Source organism: Malaclemys terrapin, chromosome 12, assembly GCF_027887155.1.
Source record: "Malaclemys terrapin pileata isolate rMalTer1 chromosome 12, rMalTer1.hap1, whole genome shotgun sequence".
Lineage (NCBI taxonomy): Eukaryota > Metazoa > Chordata > Testudines > Emydidae > Malaclemys > Malaclemys terrapin.
This window is the reverse complement of record NC_071516.1, coordinates 18,514,308-18,536,856: the sequence shown is the minus strand read 5'-3', so window position 1 is coordinate 18,536,856 and position 22,549 is coordinate 18,514,308. Positions and strand designations below refer to the sequence as shown.

At 42.3% G+C, this 22,549-nt stretch overlaps 1 protein-coding gene across 2 annotated transcripts in view; it reads right to left on the bottom strand.

Annotated features, from left to right (window-relative positions):
- Positions 1–22,549, bottom strand: part of SULF2 (sulfatase 2) — a 267,917-nt gene that overhangs the window by 192,640 nt on the left and 52,728 nt on the right. The gene's annotated exons all lie outside the window — the stretch shown is intronic.

Sequence of the window (22,549 nt, the reverse complement as noted above, 5' to 3'; positions counted from 1 at the left end):
TCCCTGGTAACTTTAATGAAAGAGGAGATCTGTTCAACCCTCCATTAATTCCAGCAAATTCAAATTCAAGCATATTGCTAAAAGCACTTTTCTGCATTAGCCCACATGTTTAACTGGTACTATTTTTTGTGTTCAGTTTTTGAGAGTACACTCAGACACGGACCTGGAGAAAACATTGTTTTGAATGATAACATTCTTGATTCCTCCAGTCTATCACAAAGGACAAAAGGCACGGCATCAAAAAAGCCTTCTCTTTCAAATATATAATTATCCCTCTGTAGCATCTGATCACCCAACTGAACCATTGAGCTTATCTTTGAGAGAGTGTTATTTACACCTTAGCCTGGACCTTGATCAGACAGGTTTCCACTGTTAAGTCAGGAACCACCTTGCACTCATACACATTAGTTGTCATTCGCATTCTGATAGCTCTACTGAGATTTAAAGCTGATGGAATACATTTTGGAGAAACTGTTTATTGCAATAAATAAATAAAAACAAGCATCATTAAAACATCAAACTGTCAGCAGGATGGTCAACCCTTCTGCCTCACAGCCAAGTCTTGGTTAATCCTGATAATCAGAGGAATGCTGAAAGTCCTTGGAGTAAAATACTGGCATTGGTCCATCATCTCCCCATGGCAACCTAGTCTTGCTTAGCGTCTGTTTATAAATTTTAAAGCTCTGGGGCTTACAAGATATCTTGCTTTAATTCATGTAGATCAACTGTCCATCATTCAATACACCTACTGCTATGTGAACGAGGTATGGTATTGAGAAATAAAAAGTCTGAATATATGGCTAAGATTTGTAGAAATATTATGAAAAATTCTGCAGCCAATAATTGAATTGCAGTAGTTGATTGCTTTAGGACTGCATAGCATGGTACATTAATCCCACAGACAGATTACATATGACACATTGTAACCATCTATGCAGATAACATCTGTGATGAACAGGGAAGAAAATGGTAACTTTTCCAACTTGGATACAGTTTGATAAATCTCCCAGCCAGTGGGGTAATAGATGCAGAACTGGGGAAATAAAACAAACTCTTGATCATGTTTGTGTGGTCATTGGTTCGCCAGTGACTAGAAAAGTGTCTCATGGACATTACTAAGAATTTTACTTTAAGATTCCAGCTTCCTTTTAAAAGAGGTGTTGTTGGAAAAAGAAATTGCATATTTGAAAAATAAATGCATATTTTCCTTCCAATCTTCTGTGATTAGTTCGTGTGGAAGTAAGGTCTGCATATGACAAATGCTTCTGCCACTTATGTGGTCACAAGTGTAAGTCTTCGTGAGATTGAAGCACAATTCAGAATTATTCCCTATAGATAGTCATCCCAAGATTAAACCTCAGCAACATTTGTCACATTGTCAAGTGTCTTTCCCCCGGAACTTCTTCACTGAATATTTATGTAGACAGAGTAACTAGTTGCAGCAAAATAAATATTTAATGTCTTTTTCTTTACAAGCTGCAATACATTGACAGAAACGTGTGGAAAATATAATTAAAAACAATATGTTTAATTACAATTATTGCATTCATACTCCAATTCTGTAGTTTGACATGTGGAAGAATTTATATCATTCAGATACACACATGCTGCTACTTCCTACTGTTGCCAAAATGGGTTATTAATTGCCAAATGCTTACAACATATCATTGTTCTTCACAGTTATAAATGGCTGGCTAGGTCTAGATCAGTGGTCACCAACCCGTTGATCACGATCTTTGGTGGCACAGCGGGGCTGCCGCTAAGACAGGCTTCCTGCCTGCCCCGGCTCCACACTGTTCCCGGAAGTGGCCAATGTAGATCTCTATCCATGCTTTGCTCCTGCCTGCAAGTATTGCCCCCCTGAAGCTCCCATTGGCCAGGAATGGGGAGATGTGACGAATGGGAGCTGCGGGGGCAGAGCTTGCAGACAGAGGCAGCGCGAGGAGTTATGTGCCACCCGCCCTGCGAGGCCGCAGGGGCATGAGGCCGGGTTAGGCAGGAAGCCTACCTTAGCGGCTGCGATGCTGCACTACCAACTGAGAGCCACTGGAGGTAAGTGCTGCACGGTCGGAGGTCGCACCCCAACCCCCAGCCCTGAGCCCCCTCCCAGAGCCAGCACCCCAAACCCCTTACTGCACCCCAAGCGCCACCCGAGCCCCCTCCCAGAGCCAGCATCCCAAACTAGCACTGAGCCCCCTCCCAGAGCTAGCACCCCATACCTGCTCCTGCACCCCAAGCCCCATCCCTGATTCCCCTCCCAGAGCCAGCACCCCATACCCCCCCTCCTGGACCCCAACACTCTGCTCCAGCCCGCAGCCCCCTCCCAGAGCCCAAACCCCACACCCCATCCTGCACCCCAACACTGCCTCAGCCCAGAGCCCCCTCCTGCAGGCAAACTCCCTCCCAGAGCTTGCACCCCTCACCCCCTCCTGCACCCCAACCCCATACCCCAGGCTCAGCCCAGAGCTCCCTCCCACACTGAGAAGCCCTCGACTCCAACCCAAAGCCTGCACCCTCTCCCAAACCCCTACCCCCAGCCTGGTGAAAGTGAGTGAGTGTTGGGGAGAGCAAGTGACCGGGGGGCGGGGGGGCAAGGAAATGGAATGAGTGGGGTGGGGCCTTGGGGAAGGGGTGGGGTAGATCCTGGGTTGCCCTTAAATTCAAAAAGTGATCTTGGGCTTAAAAAGGTTGGAGACCACTGGTCTAGACCATTGTGATTACCAAATATCAGGCTTAGAATGTCTTATTGATTATTATTCTGCAGATGTTAAAACATCTTGACATGAAGCCACTTTTTTGTTATACCAGATGCTACAGTAGAACTTCAGCAGGAGTGAAATCAGGAAGTCCAAATCACACTTGGAGTTGCAGCTAGCAAGAGATGTTAAGAGTAACAAGAAGGGTTTCTTCAGGTATGTTAGCAACAAGAAGAAAGTCAAGGAAAGTGTGGGCCCCTTACTGAATGAGGGAGGCAACCTAGTGACCGAGGATGTGGAAAAAGCTAATGTACTCAATGCTTTTTTTGCCTCTGTCTTCACGAACAAGGTCAACTCCCAGACTGCTGCACTGGGCAGCACAATATGGGGAGATGGTGACCAGCCCTCTGTGAAGAAAGAAGTGGTTCGGGACTATTTAGAAAAACTGGACGTGCACAAGTCCATGGGGCTGGATGCTCTGCATCCAAGGTTGCTAAAGGAGTTGGCGGATGAGATTGCAGAGCCATTAGCCATTATTTTTGAAAACTCATGGCAATCGGGGGAGGTCCCGGATGACTGGAAAAAGGCTAATGTAATGCCCATCTTTAAGAAAGGGAAGGAGGAGGATCCAGGGAACTACAGGCCAGTCAGCCTCACCTCAGTCCCTGGAAAATCATGGAGCAGGTCCTCAAGGAATCAATTATGAAAACACTTAGAGGAGAGGAAAGTGATCAGGAACAGTCCGCATGGATTCACCAAGGGGAAGTTGTGCCTGACTAACCTAATTGCCTTCTATGACGAAATAACTGGCTCTGTGGATGAGGGGAAAGCAGTGGATGTGTTATTCCTTGACTTTAGCAAAGCTTTTGATATGGTCTCCCACAGTATTCTTGCCGCCAAGTTAAAGAAGTACGGGCTGGATGAATGGACTGTAAGATGGATAGAAAGCTGGCTAGATCATCGGGCTCAATGGGTAGTAATCAATGGCTCCATGTCTAGTTGGCAGCCGGTTTCAAGTGGAGTACCCCAAGGGTCGATCCTGGGGCCGGTTTTGTTTAATATCTTTATTGATGATCTGGAGGATGGTGTGGACTGCACGCTCAGCAAGTTTGCAGATGACACTAAACTAGGAGGCGTGGTAGATAAGCTAGAGGGTAGGGATCAGATACAGAGGGACCTAGACAAATTAGAGGATTGGGCCAAAAAAAACCTGATGAGGTTCAACAAGGACAAGTGCAGAGTCCTGCACTTAGGATGGAAGAATCCCATGCACTGCTACAGACTAGGGACCGAATGGCTAGGTAGCAGTTCTGCAGAAAAGGACCTAGGGGTCACAGTGGACGAGAAGCTGGATATGAGTCAACGGTGTGCTCTTGTTGCCAAGAAGGCTAACGGCATTTTGGGTTGTATAAGTAGGGGCATTGCCAGCAGATCGAGGAATGTGATCGTTCCCCTTTATTCGACATTGGTGAGGGCTCATCTGGAATACTGTGTCCAGTTTTGGGCCCCACACTACAAGAAGGATGTGGAAAAATTGGAATGAGTCCAGCGGAGGGCAACAAAAATGATTAGGGGTTTGGAGCACATGACTTATGAGGAGAGGCTGAGGGAACTGGGATTGTTTAGTCTCCAGAAGAGAAGAATGAGGGGGGATTTGATAGCAGCCTTCAACTACCTGAAGGGGGGTTCCAAAGAGGATGGAGCTCGGCTGTTCTCAGTGGTGGCAGATGACAGAACAAAGAGCAATGGTCTCAAGTTGCAGTGGGGGAGGTCCAGGTTGGATATTAGGAAACATTATTTCACTAGGAGGGTGGTGAAGCACTGGAATGCGTTACCTAGGGAGGTGGTGGAGTCTCCTTCCTTGGAGATTTTTAAGGCCCGGCTTGACAAAGCCCTGGCTGGGATGATTTAGTTGGGAATTGGTCCTGCTTTGAGCAGGGGGTTGGACTAGATGACCTCTTGAGGACCCTTCCAACCCTGATATTCTATGATTCACTAATTCACACTAATCAATGGGAGATTCTTTACAAATTAGCAACTAAATGAGTAAAACTATCAAAAATATCAAAGATACCACATCATGAAATGTGCTATGTTCATTTATTTTGCAAAGAGTAGTTTGATTTTAATTAGAGCTCAAACTATAGCAGTACAGTACTGGTAAAAGTACAATAGTAGATTTGATAAAGTATCAATGTCATAGAAATAACATCTGTCATCTGCTCTTAAATCTTTCATGAGACTGGGATGACAAAACGGTTTATTTGTGAGGATTACTGGCTTTGCAATTTAGTAAATAGAAAATTAGAGCGGCTCCGTTGTAAAACAAAATGGAAAGTGTGTCTCGGGATGGCTTTAAAGAGAATGCAGACTGTTTTTAAAGCTTCCCAGGTCATTTGCATATAATAATTACTTCATGGACGTGCATTTGAAATACCAGTAAATATTTTAGTGAGCACATTAAGAGCGCCGTAAATCAGTAATTAACATATTACAGAGCATACAATGTCCTTATGACTGAAAGAGGCTGTACAGACTATCTCCACGCTTTTTGAAAAGTACATATGTAGGAGCAAGACAAAGAGCAATAAAATGTTGTTTAAAACTCCAGATATTCCCAATATATATGTACTTTTATGTACTTGAAAAATGTTATATATCACACACATAATTTACATTAAAAGAACACTATTAAGGTTGCAAAGTCAAGAACTCAAAAGTTAGGAAAGATCAGAATTAAGTTTGCCAGTTCAACATTAATTTGACCCCTCATGCATACACATTCTAATGCAGTTTTTAATTACACAGTCATATACTATTTTTTTCCCCACAGGATCACTGCCCTGTGGAGTGCACAGAATAAATGGTGCTTATTGAATAGCTGCTCATTAAGTATTTTGTTTCTCCACTCCTCCTTGTTCAATGTGTGGCCTCATGCCTTATTTACTGCACACTATTCCAACCCTGCGACAGTATTATTAATTTCCTTGTGGGCTTTTCTAATAATAACAATTAGTATTATTAATAGAGATATCCTATCTCCTAGAACTGGAAGGGACCATTGAGTCCAGCCCCCCTGCCTTCACTAGCAGGACCAAGTACTGATTTTGCCCCAGATCCCTAAGTGACTCCCTCAAGGATTGAACTCACAACCCTGGGTTTAGCAGGCCAATGCTCAAACCACTGAGCTATCCCTCCCCCCCTGCCCCCTCCCAGTGCTCCTATGGTTCTCATCATCACTATATCAGAATGTTTCACAAACATTCAATTAGTTTATATTCACAACATCCCTGTGAGGTGAGAAGATGGTTTTATCCCCATTTTACAAAAGGAAAATGTTGATTAGATTTATTCCCTGTGTTGAGACCTCTAGCAAGGAAACAAAATTGGTGTTTGAGACAGATGTAATATTTTTACATAGAGAATTGATGTTCTCTAGTCAACTAGCGTTGGGAAGGGTCCCCCTAAAATGTTGTAAAAGTGTAAACTTTTGTATGATGGATTTTTTTTAATGTATTGGATGTAAAAGGGGGACATAGTGAAGTCAGAGAGGACCCAAAGTTACATTGTGTGTGTTTGAAAGTATAATAAAACTTTAAAAAGTATTTACACAAAACTGTTTTTACTTAGTTAAGACAAAAATTCTTATTGAAGTCAATGAGGTTGAATCAAGCAAACATGTACAAGGTACTACAATAATTAATCCCACTGAAGTCCTTCTACTCAGCCTGAACTAATAATAGACACTTTCCTTGAAACAAGGGAGGGGGGGAATGACATGGTGGAGGCAGTACACTGGATTTTGGTCCCCGCCACCCAAAAAGGCAGAGGGGATGATAGGGCCAAAGAAGATCTGTGCACTGGTTATTGTGTTCATTCCCTGTGGACTAGATTGTCACAGGCCACACATAGCCAAGCAGGGGAGTAGAGCTTCTCCTCTTTGCTCTGCTTGGCCACTTTGTGACCCCCGCTGCAGTGGGGGGCATATGAGGCTACTTGCCCGGTGCCCCTTGTTGCATGCAACCGAGGAGAAAATGGAACAGCCTGGTTCTGGCTGCTTCCTTCCCCAGTCCCTCATGTGACAGCTAGAACAGCTGGGGTGACCAGATGTCCCGACTTTATAGGGACAGTCCCAATTTTTGGGTCTCTCTCTTATATAGGCTCCTATTACCCCCCCACCCCCATCCCGATGTTTCACACTTGCTGTCTGGTCAACCTAAGAACAGCTACAGCACTGTAGATGCATCAGCATGGACTTCAGCAGCGTGAGTAGGTCCCCAACAGGCTTATAGAGCCCATGCTGAAGCCCATCCTGCCCCATGTACGCTGTTATTTTTCGCCAAGCTAGCTCAGGTATGTCTACCAGAGCTGCAGTTGCATCCCGTGAGTGCAGAGTAAATCTATCCTGACATCAGTTCCTGCTCTGCTCTGTTCCAGCGGCCGTGCAGCTATGCGCTACCTCTTATTCAAGGCACATGGGAAAGTTACAGTCTAGCTCTTGCTGCTATCAGTTTTGTTGTTTCATCTAACATTTTTCAATGCTTTGAAGCCAACCAAAGCAATAAGTCGGTGAGGTTTTTAAAGTAATTGTTCAGTTCCCTTGCTGGGGCAAGCTCTGTGACTGATGAGAGTGACTTCAGATAAAATGTTACACTTTTGAGAAATCCCTTTAGAACTGTAGAGAAAGAGTGGGTTCTGGTATGTGGATCATTCTGTTTCAGAACCTTCACTCTATAAATTCTAGTTCAGGGAATTAGATTCACTTTTGAGATTGAGAAGGAGGAAGACACAGCTCTAAATGCTTCCCTAGAGACTTAATTTCTTAATCTTGGAGGAACCAATTAGCAAATCCAGAAATTGTAATTTCCTCCCAGAAGGCTGAGTGAAATGGGGAAATGATACAAATTTAAGGGCCACTATCCTAGAATGTGAACCTGATTCTTCTCTGTCTTGTGATTCTTCTCTAACTACATAGACTTCAGAGGAATTATTCATGATTTCCTTTTCATTGATACCGAGGTAAATTAACTCTAGGGGGGGTTTAAAATATATTTTGTTTTATTTTTCCCAAAGACTAATCTGCATGCTCTCTACCTTCATAGCAGGCTCACCCTGAGCCCTCTCCTGTGCCCCAACCCCCTGCCCCAGCCATGAGCCCCCTCCTGCACCTTGAACCCCTCATCCCTGGCCCACTCCAGAGCCTGCACCCCCAGCCAGAGCCCTCATCCCCTCCCGTGTCCCAACTCCATGCCCCAGCCTGGAGCCCCCTCCCACACTTCAAACCCCTTGGCTCCACCCCCAGCCTGGAGCCCCTCCTGGCCCCACCCCAAACTCCTCATCCCCAGCCCCACTCCAGAGTCTGCACCCCGAGCCAGAGCCCTCACCTCCTCCCGTACCCCCTACCCCAGCCTGGAGCCTCCTCCCACACCTTGAACCCCTCACTTCTGGCCCCACCCCAGAGCCTGCACCCCCTCTTGCATCCCAAAACCCTGCTCCAGCCTGGTGAAAATTAGCAAGTGAGTGATGTTGTGGGAGCGCAAGGTCAGGACCTTGGAGAAGGGGCAGGGGTGTTTGGTTTTGTGCGATTAGAAAGTTGGCAACCCTATATAGCGATGGGTTTTATGACATTTCAAAATTTAGCTAAAACATCTGAAAAGATATATTTGCTCTATGCACAATAAAGAATTGCTCTAATAAAATAATTGTAGATTAAGACCAAGTGTAACACACGCACGTGCACAGCCATTTCTCTGTCAGGGTTTGGGCCAGGTGACTCTCCATTACAGTGCACATCCATAGAACAAAATCCTCCTCCCCTTTTACTTCTTTGAAATGCCCACTGGGAGCTGTGCATGTAAGGTGAGCAGGACCGGGCCCATAATGCCACTCCCATTTCATTGAAGCAGTGGCTTTTATTATGGTGAATATCACAGACTAGTCACAGCCAATTTTTAAAGAATTCATGAAGGAGTCTTCTCTGTGCTCTGAAGCTTGGCACCTCTAACGACCAACTAGGATGGTACTGACTATGAGCCAGGCTGGAGACCCACACAGCAATTTGCTCAGGAGAACAGCTAAAGAGAGTTGCCTGGTCACTCTAACTACCATCAAGTTGAAGTGTGGCTTTCAAAAACAATACAAGATGTTATTAGTAACACTTCATGTTCTCTCTCTGTATATTACAATTTTAATTTCCCTCCCTTTCTGATGTGGATTAAGACAGATATGTTTCTAGACTGTTTTGGCTGTAAACTGTTACTTATCTTTCAGTTTATTTTTTTCTTTACTCTAGAGCAGCTCCACCAAAGAGTTATCTATTACAAAAAGACTAGAAAACACCTGCTACTCTAATGGGAACAAAAGCAAATGCATGGTTGTTTCAGAAAACAGCAATCTCCATACAGTAGTTACACTCAAAAGCTTTACTTCAGAGTTTGTTATGCATGGACAAATATAAGAACTAAAGACAATTTAAAACTCAGCACAATTAAATTCTACACACACCTGCCTGGCAGGTGACCTGGACTAAGGCTAGTTTGCTTTTGGTCTTTTCCTTAAATATGGACCAAAAAGATCTTTATTTGTCTTGGCTGCCGAGGCCTCTCAGGGTGAGCTCATAGTAGTCCCTTGCTGATTATTTTATTTTTTATGGAAATGCCCAATATCAAGTCACAGCATGCTGTATCAAACTGTAAACAACTAACTGAATAAATATGTTCCTCCCACCCCTGGGCAAAAGAAGACAGTGAAATACCCCTTCTCACAAGGAGAAAGGACACGCTGTACACTAGGCCTGACAGTCAACCGCTTTAGAGAACTAAGAAAGGCCCCTAATTTCATGGCAAAGGGCCATCTCAGGTTAAACAATGAAAAATACACTTCCAGTTATAACAAAAGACAGCAGTAGCTAACCACCAGCCTTTAGCTGCTCCAAAAAATTCAAATTAAAAAAAATTAAATAAATAATAAAATCACTGCACTCTTTCCCATCTCAGCTTCCACAAAACTCATCTCCTCCCCAATCCAAATCCAACCACTCTATCCAAAGCTTCATTCTCTCAAACTCCTGACAGATAGATGTGCATCGCAACACACTGCCAAGGTCAACAAGGGCTACTGTGGCCAGGAGCGCCGCCAGCTTTTCTGCTGCCCTAGGTGGCGGAAGGTCCCGCCCCAAAATGCCGCACCCCACAGAGGCGGCGGAAGGTCCCGCCGCCGAAATACCACTGCGGTCGCCGCCCCCCCAAATTGTAGCGCCCTAGGTGACCGCCTAGGTTGCCTAATAGGTTGCACCGGCCCTGATTGTGTCCTAAGAAGTGGGGTTTTTTTTGGTGGGGCGGAAGGAGGGATAGGGATGTGCACATGGATGCACATTTTTGCATGAGTGCAATTTGGAAAGTCTGAGTCTTTATGTTTAAAGGTGAATTTAGTAGTGATTAAGAGCACCAGACACAGCCTTGGAAGAACAAAGGAGACCAAGGGTATGTCAGCTCTTCATAGCCCGTTTGATTCCTCCATGCCAAGGCTGCCAAACATGTCAATCAATAGCAATTCCGATAAGTTGTTTGTGCACCTGTACACTGTAAAAACCTTTCCCCAGGTGACTGCCTAACCACTACAACCTCATTGAATTCCTGTGATCATGCAAATGTACTATGGTTCTGTGCAGAGTTCAGGAATGAAGCACCATCCAGTTTCTATTCACCCATAAAGGGTTAACATCCTGAGAAGTGTATGATGCTCAAGCACCTGATAGTGACTGATGGAGTTTCCTACATGCTCCCTACAGGCAAAAGAAAACATCTCTGTAAGCTTTCCATCACCTTGATGGAAAGCAATTGGCTATATTACCACTTGTATTAGCATCTTCCTGTTGTAAGTCAAAAATACCCATTAATAGGGGCCTACAGGACCTTTTTGGTTTTGGAAATCTATTTTGTAAACATACAGTGCACATGCTGAGTAGAACTCTATTACAGAAACAGATTACAGACTGAAAAGAAGAAAAGGGAGACGTCTAAAGAGACCAAAAGATGATTTATGGCAGCAACATGATCAACTGAATACTGTATATATTCAAGCAGCACACAAAAGAATAAAGGTTTATATAAGACTATGGTACTTAACACCTATTTGACTGATTTAATTACTGGCTATTTTAAAGAAGGCCTAGAATATAGTTCAAGTCCAACATTTTCTGAGGTATAGAAATACCATATTTTCAGGGCCCCATACAGATCACAAAAGACAATGAGCATGAGATTATTAAAATATAGAGCCTGTTTTTAAAATTGTCTTAAGTTACTGCATATAAATTATCAGTTCTCATAATTAACCCATGCTAGTAGGTGCTCACATACCATTATAAGCATAGATGGACATTAAGTGACACAAATCTCTTTAAAAAACCCTGAAATTCCTGCTTTTAAAAGAAATTTGCCGAGCAATTCTGTTTCTATAAAAACCCACTTTTGTACTATAAACAGCATCTGATAGATCAGGTTTTAGATTTCTACCCATTCTATTCCCTCAATGCCATCTGTAAATATCAGTGGGGAGTTTTCCATGTGCATAAAGTTTGTGCAGTACAAATTCAGAACCAATTTTTGAAAGTTTAGATCAATAAGTAAAAAAAAATCTGATCTTTGTAAACACTATTTTATTGGATGTCAAATGTATTCAAATAGCTAAAATCTTACCAGTGTCTTTCCATAACAGAGGAGTAGAGAATTTGGTTTCATACTGTGCGTTTTATACCCCACAAATTTCAAAGAGAAATCATTTTGTACATTGAGATACATGTATGAAAAGCGCTGGTTGAAAAATTAAATTCTATTACTGATCAAAGCAAAAATCCTAAATAGCAAGTACTGTACAGAATTAAATAGCAGTGTTTTAAACAAGCTAACTATAGACATATACCTCATATTATTACATTGGACAAAATTTTAGATTACAAAGTGTACCAAAACTAACTAGAGTAGCGATGCTTCAGATTTACACTGATGCAAATGAGAACAGAATTTGAGTCACTACTTAAATATGGAATTTTACATCATTATTAAAAGGGATACCTTCAAAATATGCCAACTCAAGTGTGACAACTTTTTGTTGTTGTTTTTGAACGCATGGATAATTACACCCATTTAATCTTTTAAAAGGTAACAGAATTAGGTTTAGCAGATTGTCTGATATTGTAGCCAATCTTTTAACCTTCCTCCTCCAGTCGCCAAGATTTAATGCTTCAGAGGAAGGTGAAATCCCCTCCCCTCCCGATATTGCATTCAGCCAATTGTGCAGAAATTTACACGCCAACCCCTTCTGATCTCTGCAAATGATCAGCTTCTACCCTGAAGCATGAGATTTGCCTCAGATTATCTGCAATGTTGTTAATGGTCAAACTGATCTCACTTTTTTTTTTTTAATTAAAAATCAGCTGCATGATGTGTCTCGGTAATTTCAGGTGACCATGAATTGCTACGGCTGATTGGGTGGCTACAAGGTATACAAAATGAGGTTTCCCTTTATCATTCTAATTTTACTTCTCTTTAATTTCAACAAGTGTCCTCTTTTACTTAGGCCATGGGGCAGGCTATGACTCCCATCACGTCCCCTGTTCATCTATGTTCTTAGTTCTGACAACGTCCACTAGTTCCCCCTCTCAGAGGCACAGAGCATGCACACATCTCTGCACACACAATTTCACATGTCTTGATGAACACAGAAAAGAAAAACTATTCCAATCTCTGCTGCCTTCCCCTAATGTGTCACACTCACTCTTTCTTCATCTCCCTTCCATCTCTAATCAGGAAATGCCTGGTTGACAACCATCCTTCTTTCGGTATTGCATCTGGGGAGAACCCACATGTCAGACTCAAAAAGCAAACTAATTCCCTTTTCTCTCTGACTACAAACAACTCCCCTTCTCTTGAGCTGACAGATTTAGATCTTTTCTTCATATAGTTACAGTCTCTGCAGACCCCAGACAACCCAATGAGAGGCCATCTAAATAAATCATTCAAAAGGAAAGAGATGGCTATGCTGTAAGTGACCTGAAACAGCTGGTAAATTTTGAAATGCCCCACACCCTGCTCTAGGCAATGAAATATTCTGAATGTGTAAACAGTGGCACTCCAAACCTGCTAGGGTACAAGAGTGCAGGGTTAGGAAGGAAGCATAGGGACTGGGAATCAGCAGGGATAATTAATTTTTCTTGAAGGGTTGCAACACCACTGTTAATTTCCTTGTAGCATACAGAATGTAGGAGCAGCCTCAATTAAAACGGATGTTCAAATGCCAACTGTGCTTGTCTTTTAATCACATGCTTTGCATATTGATTTTGACATCTATGTACAATTATGGAGTATAATATTGCTTTTGTGAAAACCTTTCACAAATCTGCTTACTTTTCAACGTTCTTTTAGCATTATGTAGTGGTATCAAAGACATTAGCACATGCATATCTACTTCTACCAAGCAGTTCCTCTGTACAACAGTAATTGTGATTACAACTTAAGAAAATGTTTATATTCTGTGTAGGGCTGTCAATCTCAGTTAACTCAAGCAATTAATGCAAAACAAATTAACTAGATTAAAAATAGTCACAATTAATCAGTTTTAATTGAACTGTTAAGCAGTAATAGAATACCAATTTAAATTTATTATAAATATTTTTGGATATTTTTCTACATTTTAAAAATAGATTGCTTTCAATTACAACAGAATACACTCACTTTATAGTATTTTAGATTACAAATATTTGCACTGTAGAAAACAAAATAGTATTTTTCAATTCACCTCAGACAAGTACTGTAGTGCAATCTCTTATTTTTATTTTTACATATCAGCACTCAAACAAAATGTAGAACTTTTGATCCTACTAATCCACTCAGTCCTACTTCTTGTTCAGCCAGTCGCTAAAACAAACAATTTAAGAGAGATAATGCTGCCTGCTTCTTATTTACAGTGTCACCTGAAAGTGAACACAGGTGTTCGATGGCACTGTACGTAACAAGTTGTTTTTAGTTATGTAATAAACAGTAAAAAAAAGGAGTATGCAAACACAGCAGAGTCAGTGAGAATAAGTCATGGGTTACAATATGTATGCAAGCCATTATAATAAATTCTATAAGTGATTTTTTTTAAAACCAGTTAATCTCACTGTGCCTCTTTTCTCAGTTGATAATCTAGTACAGGAAGAAAGTTGCTCCATTTCTCTTCATTCTTTTATTTTTGTCAACCACATTTTCTATAGTAGAGATTCATTATTGGCTGCAAAAATAGAATACATTCCATGTGTATATTAATCCAGTTTAAAAAGTTGTTTGGATGAAGAACAGCTGACTCAAACTGAACCAGGAAAAGGCTGAAGCAAAGCCAACTGGAAAAAGTAAGCCTTTCTAGGAACTGACACAATACCACCGCATCCTCAGTTGAGGGCATCTCCCTCCCTGCAGTCATGATAGTTCACAGCCTTGGGTTCATGCTAGTCTCATTATCATCCTTGAAACCCAGACATCAAGTCACCCAAGTCAAATACTTTCTTTTCATCTACCTCGGACCAGATGATTTAATCCACTACTCTCAGCTGATCCACAACATAGCACCCTCTCTGCACTAGGACAAGCCAAAGAACACACATTATTATGGTGTTCCGTAGCCTACACTGGCTTCAGTTGACTACCAGATCCATTTCCACTTCTTATACTAGCTTAACAAAGCCTGGGATAGAATCAGTCCAAGCCATTTCACAGACCACCTTTCCTTCAGGACCCATCTTGAGACATGAAGAATAGAGCACCACGTACACTTCAGGGAGCAGGAAGCTTTGCGACCAGGGGCTGCTAACAGGGAGTTTTGCAAGGGAGTTTGGAAGGGGAGCAGGAAGGGGGCGAGGGTCCCTTGCCAGTTCCATCTGTTTTCTCTTGATTCCCCTTAATACCTATAAAGCAACTACATTCATAACTTTTCGCTTAAACAACCCTTTCAGCTGACAGGGGGCTGCAGACGGGAGTTTGACAGAGGGAGGCTTACGATGGTTAGGAAGACCCGCAACACCTGTGCCAGCACTGCTACTGTCTCCTCCACCTGTGCCTGTAGCCAGACAGAGTGCCTAAGCATGGATGCCTCTACCCAGATCCTGGTGTGGTTTTGCAAAGACTGTAACTTGCAATTTCCACTTACTGATATCCAGGCTGGGGGGACCATCCAATGTGAGAGGTGCCTGCTGGTGGAATCTCTCAGGCAGCAGGTGGGAGAGCTACAGGAGGAGGTGGCTAGGTTGAGGAGCATCCGTATCCATGAGCAATTCCTCGACAGTGTCCATGTGGAGACAGCTGAGGTGGCTGTCCCAGTACACAGGATTTGAGTTAAACAGGATGAAGTTTAACAAAGACAAATGCAAAGTGCTCCACTTAGGAAGGAAAAATCAATTTCACACATACAGAATGGGAAAAGACTGTCTAGGAAGGAGTACGGCAGAAAGGGATCTAGGGGTTATAGTGGACCACAAGCTAAATATGAGTCAACAGTGTGATGCTGTTGCAAAAAAAGCAAACATGATTCTGGGATGCATTAACAGGTGTGTTGTGAGCAAGACACGAGAAGTCATTCTTCCGCTCTACTCTGCTCTGGTTAGGCCACAGCTGGAGTATTGTGTCCAGTTCTGGGCGCCGCATTTTAAAAAAAGATGTGGAGAAATTGGAAAGGGTCCAAAGAAGAGCAACAAGAATGATTAAAGGTCTTGAGAACATGACCTATGAAGGAAGGCTGAAAGAACTGGGTTTGTTTAGTTTGGAAAAGAGAAGACTGAGAGGGGACATGATAGCAGTTTTCAGGTATCTAAAAGGGTGTCATAAGGAGGAGGGAGAGAACTTGTTCACCTTAACCTCTAAGGATAGAACCAGAAACAATGGGTTTAAACTGCAGCAAGGGAGGTCTAGGTTGGACATTAGGAAAAAGTTCCTAACTGTCAGGGTGGTTAAACACTGGAACAAATTGCCTAGGGAGGTTGTGGAATCTCCGTCTCTGGAGAGATTTAAGAGTAGGTTAGATAAATGTCTATCAGGGATGGTCTAGACAGTATTTGGTCCTGCCATGCGGGCAGGGGACTGGACTCGATGACCTCTCGAGGTCCCTTCCAGTCCTATAATCTATGAATCTATGAAGTGGAGCCTTCTCTACCAGAAGCTCCTGGGTCTAGAACAGTTTCTCATATCTGTTGCAGAGGAGTCCCATGTTTGACAGTTTTATAACCTGCTGCGATCTCCTACCTCTTCACCAAAACCCCTCTCAAAGGGCCAAAAAAGAAGCAGGAAGGAGAGATGCCTACGTTTAAAACTGGAGATGGTTGGAGAAAATTGACAGGGCAGTCCTGTAATGCTCTAGAAGGGCCTTCTCTCTTAAAAGGACTGCTTAGTTTGACCATTGAAGAGGAAATGATGAATTATGATGAAAAGTTTTTTTAGTCAAAAGGCCATTACATCAATTTAAACCAGTGATCCCCAAACTTTTTAAATCACATTCCCCCTTGCCCCTAATATAATTTGCCCTCAGGAGCGATGCTGCAGTTGGGGTTGGGAGTGGGGCTGCAGTGTTGGACTGGGGGCAGCACCGGAGTGGAGCTGGGTGGTGCTCCTTTCCTATATCCCTGGGGGCTGGCCCAGGCCACAACTCACCCCTCTGAATGTTCTTCCCCACCCTGATTTATAGACTTTCCACCCTATTTACATAGCCATCAGTGGAAAAACATGTCAACGTGAACATCAGACTACAAAAAGTATTAAGCATTTGTATAACTTTAAGGGAACAGACAAAATCCCATGGTGTGCTCCACACTTCCAACAACTACATGGTGGTAGCTCTGTATGAGTCCAGTAGATAATTAACTCTGGTGATTTTTTTAAATGCTGAGGCTAGATGCCATGATGTTTTGCATTTTAAGTTTAATCTACAAGTGTATGATATTAAAAATACTTATGGGGTGGAAGGGGGGGGCAGTTATTTTTTTCACCAGTTAAAGAAGTGCCAGCATGTTTAACCTTGTGGAATGAAAACAACCTACTGTGTTTTGTAATACATAACCTATAATATATAAAAGATTTCATACAATACAAAAAACTTCCATCAGTCCCAAGAAATGCACATAAATGCAGGGCTCCCAAAGTAGAAGTGAATCAAACTTCTTTAAGTGGCAATATTGTACCTCCATATGCATAATCATTTTCATGGAAAATCTATCACCTATTCCACCACTACCCAATACAGAACTATGCTCCAGGGATTCATCCAGTTCTGTTAACTATGACCCCATCAGTGAGCTTTTACTACTTCCAACAACTCAGCACACCCTTTGTTTAGTTTTGTTCCCCTAGCATTAGTAAAAATATTTGATGATTCCTAGTGGAGATAAGGGATATTATGGAGTTTGATGCTATAGCAGTCAGATTTTTTTTAAAGAGTTTTTTTAAATTAAATAGTTAAGGTGTTTTCCCCCAAATCTGGTACCCACACTTTTATGCTGCTATAAATCAAATCTCGAAGTTTTAGTCCAGTTTGTTTTATGAAGCCATTGAAAGTTATAGTATACAACCCACCATTCACTGCAGGGGACAGCCAAAACCCAATTTAAGAAAACAAATTTAAAGCTTTGAAACCAGCTACTCTCTGACCCCTTTACAATACATTTTTACAGTGCCTTCATTTGGTTATATTTTACTGTATATTGTTAGTTTTAAAAACCCAAATAAAAATGCTTTTAATGCCAATCTCTAATTATCTTCTATTTATCTTTTAATTAAGATATAGAAAATTGCTGCTTTTCTTCTCTGGGGGCTAACTTAATTTGCAACTTTAGAAAGTCTTTAAGTCAATTATTTCCAGTTTAATCTATTCAGTTTTGTCTGTGATTGTTTTAAATATCTGTGTGATATTACAAAGCTCACAGGTAACTCTGAAGAGTTATGGTCACTGAGAAAACAACATTTCCCTTTTTAGGTTTCTGTGTGCTTGATTAAATAGATAAGAATTACAGGATGCAGCTCATATGTACATTCATAACCCAGCATGAATGACACCTGTTGGGTAAGGTTTGGAACAATATGTAGAATTAACATGAAAAATCCAATCGGGGCTCTGGTGCAGACATGTCACGGAAGCTTCTTTTATTATAACGTGTCATCACAAATTCACAGATGGAATTTGCTTCAGGCTTTTACTAAGGAAGAAGTAAATACCATTCTTCTTAACTATATGGTTGAAACTGGAAACCAACATCTCATTGTTTCCTGTCAGAGATAATGCTTTATACATTTCAATATCAGCATAGAGACTGTAAAAATACTGGCCCATGTTCTCTTCTCCACTAACACAATGGTTTTCAATCTTTTTTCATTTGCAGACCCCTACAAAATTTCAAATGGAGGTGTGAACCCCTTTGGAAATCTTAGACAGTCTGCGGACCCCCAGGGGTCTGCAGACCAGAGGTTGAAAACCACTGCACTAACACGAAAAGAGAAGTCAAAACTGTCACAATGTGCTCTCTGATTAAACAAATAGGAAGAAATCGCTACAAAGTGAAATTGTAACATGATTTCTGCCCTATAGGTGGGTTTCCTTTTTGCAGGGGATAATTGCACCCATGGCTGTTAAACAGGATAAATAAATTTGTGAGTTCGCAACTGTGATAGCTTCAAACACAGATGGAAAATTAGATATGCTTCTGCTGTTCTGTATGTGTAATTACCTACTGCATTTAGGTGGGGAGGAAGAGTAACAGCATATGCAAATTCGGCAAACAAAATGGACATGCATTTTACCCGCAATTTTAATTGGTGTAATGGAATATAATTTAAAGTAGTTACTTTGATATTTATATTTAAATATAATTATAAAAAAGTTATTTTAACCCATTGTTAGGCCTATTATACATTTATATTAATAATTTAAGATAGAGCATCACTGTCCAATATGAGCATAACTCTCCATTACCCCAGGACAATTTAATAAACGAACCCCATTAAAATTGTCCCTTTAAAGGCTAGAACAGTACTAAAATTGCATCCGTTGATGGGTTACCCATCTGAGTAATCGGCACTGCACTTGTGACAGAGGCATGCATGCTCATAAGAGAGTATACATACCTGTGTTGCACTCTCCTCCTGGCTACTCAAGGCAGAGGAATACAAACCCTCATCTCTTGTGGTATGTCAACTTTTTACGATTGGGTGGGAGTCAGAAGGAATCTTTCCCTGGAGGCAGGTTACTTTATAATTGCCTGTTGCAGGGTTCCTTCTTCTGAAGCAGCTGCCGTTACAGACAGGATACTGGGCCAGATGTCTCCTCTCCACCCTGTCTAAACCAGTATGGCAATTCCTATGTCCGCAGCACTCCTAGGAGGATTTTTGTCAAATCTAGCCCTCCGCAGGCTCACCTGAGGGTAACCCACATGTAACATGAAGGGATGCTGCCATGAACGAGGACAGGCCTACAATGTCCCCATCCATAAAGAGATGCTGGTTTCTTGTAGTTAGGCCACTTTACTGAGGCTCATTTTCTCAATGTAAGTCATCTTAAAAGGAAAAACGCTAAATCCAGGAGAGACATCCCATATGTCTGTAAAGCCATGAGCAGGGCAGGATCCACAGGATAAAAGCCAACCACACCGAACCCCTGGTGTCAATAAAAAAACCTCACCACACTACTCTCAGAGGAGTCACTCTGCAAGGTCTGCTGAGATACCAGTAAATTCCAGGGCAGGTCGAGAGTGACAATCACATTCTGATCTAACCTCCTGCAGCCCTCGCCTGAGCAATTTACAGTACTCCTACTGTGTGTATTCTACAATGGAGCTGCACATGGGACCAAGGCCATTCCAAATATGGTCTCACATAACATAGCTTTCGCAGCATTGTTGCTGATCTGTGGGTGGAAATTACACTGGTTTCATGCTTGGAACCAGAAATTATTTCTACTTTTTACCAGGAGAAAGGTCTCTTCCTCTAAATAAAGGACAGATAATTTCAAATACTCACATTAATTCATGGCATTATTTCTTTCAATTCTTAGAGAGACATCTTTATTTGTACAGGTATGTCATATATAAGACACGGGCGGCAACTGTCCTGCTCTACTCGGCACTGGTGAGGCTTCAAGTGGAGTATTGTGTCCAATTCTGGGTGCCACACTTTAGGAAAGATGTGGACAAATTGGAGAGAGTCCAGAAGAGAGCAATATAAATGATAAAAGGTTTAGAAAACCTTATCTATGACAAAAAGTTTTTTAAAAAACTGGGTGCGTTTAGTCTTGAGAAAAGACAACCAAGGGGTGAACCTGTTAACAGTTTTCAAATATGTTAAGGGCTTTTATAAAGAGGATGGGGATCAATTGCTCTCCATGTCCACTGAAGCTAGGATGAGATATAATGGGCTTAATCTGCAGTTAGGGAGTTTTAAGGATAGATATTAGGAAAAACTTTCTAACTACAAGGGTAGTTAAACTCTGGAACAGGCTCCCAAGGGAGGTTGTGGAATCCCCATCATTGGAGGTTTTTAAGAACACATTGGACCTGCCAGAGATGGTCTAGGTTTACTTGATCTGCTTAGCACAGGGGGCTGGATTTGACTATGACATTTTTGTGGATCATTCAGACCAGTAAGGGGTTCTGTAACTGCCAGCCTTGTAAGAGACTGTTACTCCCCTTGTGCAGTAACTGAGGTTCTTAGAGATGCTTGTCCCTGTGGGTGCTCCACTTTAAGTGTCTTGATGCTCTGTGCTTGTAAATCAGAGATCTGTGGTAGCAGTGCTCGGTTGGGCCGCACACACGCAATAGCGGTCTTGCGCCGCTCTGAGCTGTTACAAAGCGGTGCGCAGTCAACCGTCCCCCAGTTGCTTCTCTACCTCAGAGAATCAGCCTGAAACTCCGAAGTAGAGGGGAGGAGAGAGGGTCATGAAGCATCCACAGGAACAACCATCTCTAAGAACCTCAGTTACTGCGCAAGGGGAGTAAGTAACCTTTTCTTCTGCAAGGAGTATCCCTGTGCGTGGTCCCCTTTCTGTGACTGTTGAGCAGTGCCTCTCAGTGGAGGGGAGGGCTTTGGAGTTGGTCTATTGATGGTGGATAACACCGTAAGTCCAAAGTGAGCATCTGATGCTGATTGTTGTTCTAAAGCAGAATGTTTAGTGAAAGTATGGACTGCTGCCCAGGTAACTGCTCTGCAAATGTCAGTGATAGGTCACAGCTGCTGCCAGTGCTCTGGTGGAGTGTGTGCGAACTCCCAGTGGAGGTTGTAGATTCCATTTGTGCTACCAAAACAACATACATCCAACTATCCATTTGGATAGTCTCTGTTTTGAGATGGTTTGCCCCTTTGAGCATTCTGTTATGGAAACAAATAGTGTAGGTGATTTTCTACATGTTTTTGTTCTTTCAATGTAGAAAGAAAATGCTCTGTGAACGTCCAGCATGTCCCCGCCTCAGGTGCCAAAATGTTGTGGGCCGGCCCTGGGAGAGAATTCCCTCCTTTCATAGTTTTCCAAGAGTAGGGTTTTCTTTTCAGTTTCAAAATGTTTTAATGTTTGCCCATTAACTTTAATGATCCACAACTGTCTCTTCCTGGCTCAACCATGGATGGGTCCTTGAAGATAGTTTCATGTGAACTAGCCTGGGAGGAGCCCCTCCTGGCTGTATGATGCTGTAATTGCACCACAGTTACAATTTTCTTCACATTATCTGCATATATTCAGAACCATAATCTATATACAAACTTTCACAAAAGACCTTGACATTTTTATACACATTGTATACAAGCAGTTGATTCAACTGCTTATTCTTTGGGGTTTGGATCTTTGTTCTCCCCTGAACCATGATTGTCACAATGACTACTCAAGGTGCCTTCCAGACCTATATTTCTAGGATTCATGTAGCACCTGGACCAGTCATACTTTTATCAAGGTCCTTTTACAGACTGAGTCTCTTCACTTTAGTACATTTCTCTCCCCCCACCCCATCAATTTAACACCCATGTTTATAAAAATGCAAACATGAGACTGAGGAGTCTAGAATAAATCCTCCTTTAGGTTACTGTCATGCTCAGTGGTAAACATTAAAAGTGCTACTGTAATGTGCAGTTCTCTATGACACTTTTCTCTGTTTAACAGCTGCTAATAGAAGTAACATTAAAATTTATCACCCGTGCATTATAACAGAGTACAGATTTAGGGACCACATCTCTCTCTCAAAAAAAGTGAGCTTCAGTATGCTGCATCTTTCCCAGTGATATTTCCTGGTAATATTCTTAGACTGAAAATTCTGTTTTAAAAGTTGGCACATTAACATTTTGAAGGTAATGATAAACACCCCCCTCCCACCACCACAAAAAAACACCACAAGTCAGCAAATTTGAGTCAAAGCACCATACTGCCATTCTTCTCTGAACTCCCCCTGTTGTTGCTCTGAACTACTGCACATAAAACAGCCAGATTTTCTGGTCTGTCCTGCTACATCACCCTTATGCCACCTTTTCAGCTCCCCAAATATGAAACCTGGAGACTGGGAGCTAGTTTGATCCCCACGGCAAATCAGCTGCATATAGCATCAGAAGATTCTTCCAACAGCTGGGGATTGCTGGGACATAAGTACTGTACCTCTTTTCCCCATGGCCACATTCCCTGCACTGGAGACAAGGGGGCGGGGGGGGAGGGGAGACTGTGTAGTCACTAACTCAGCTCTAGATCATCTAGGGACCTTCCTGAGGGTTCCTCTGCACAGTGAGTCTGGTTATGAGCCCCCATGTACCACTGGAGTAGTATGGATCTGGCTCAAGCCATGCAGCAATCCAAATACTTTGTACTAGAGG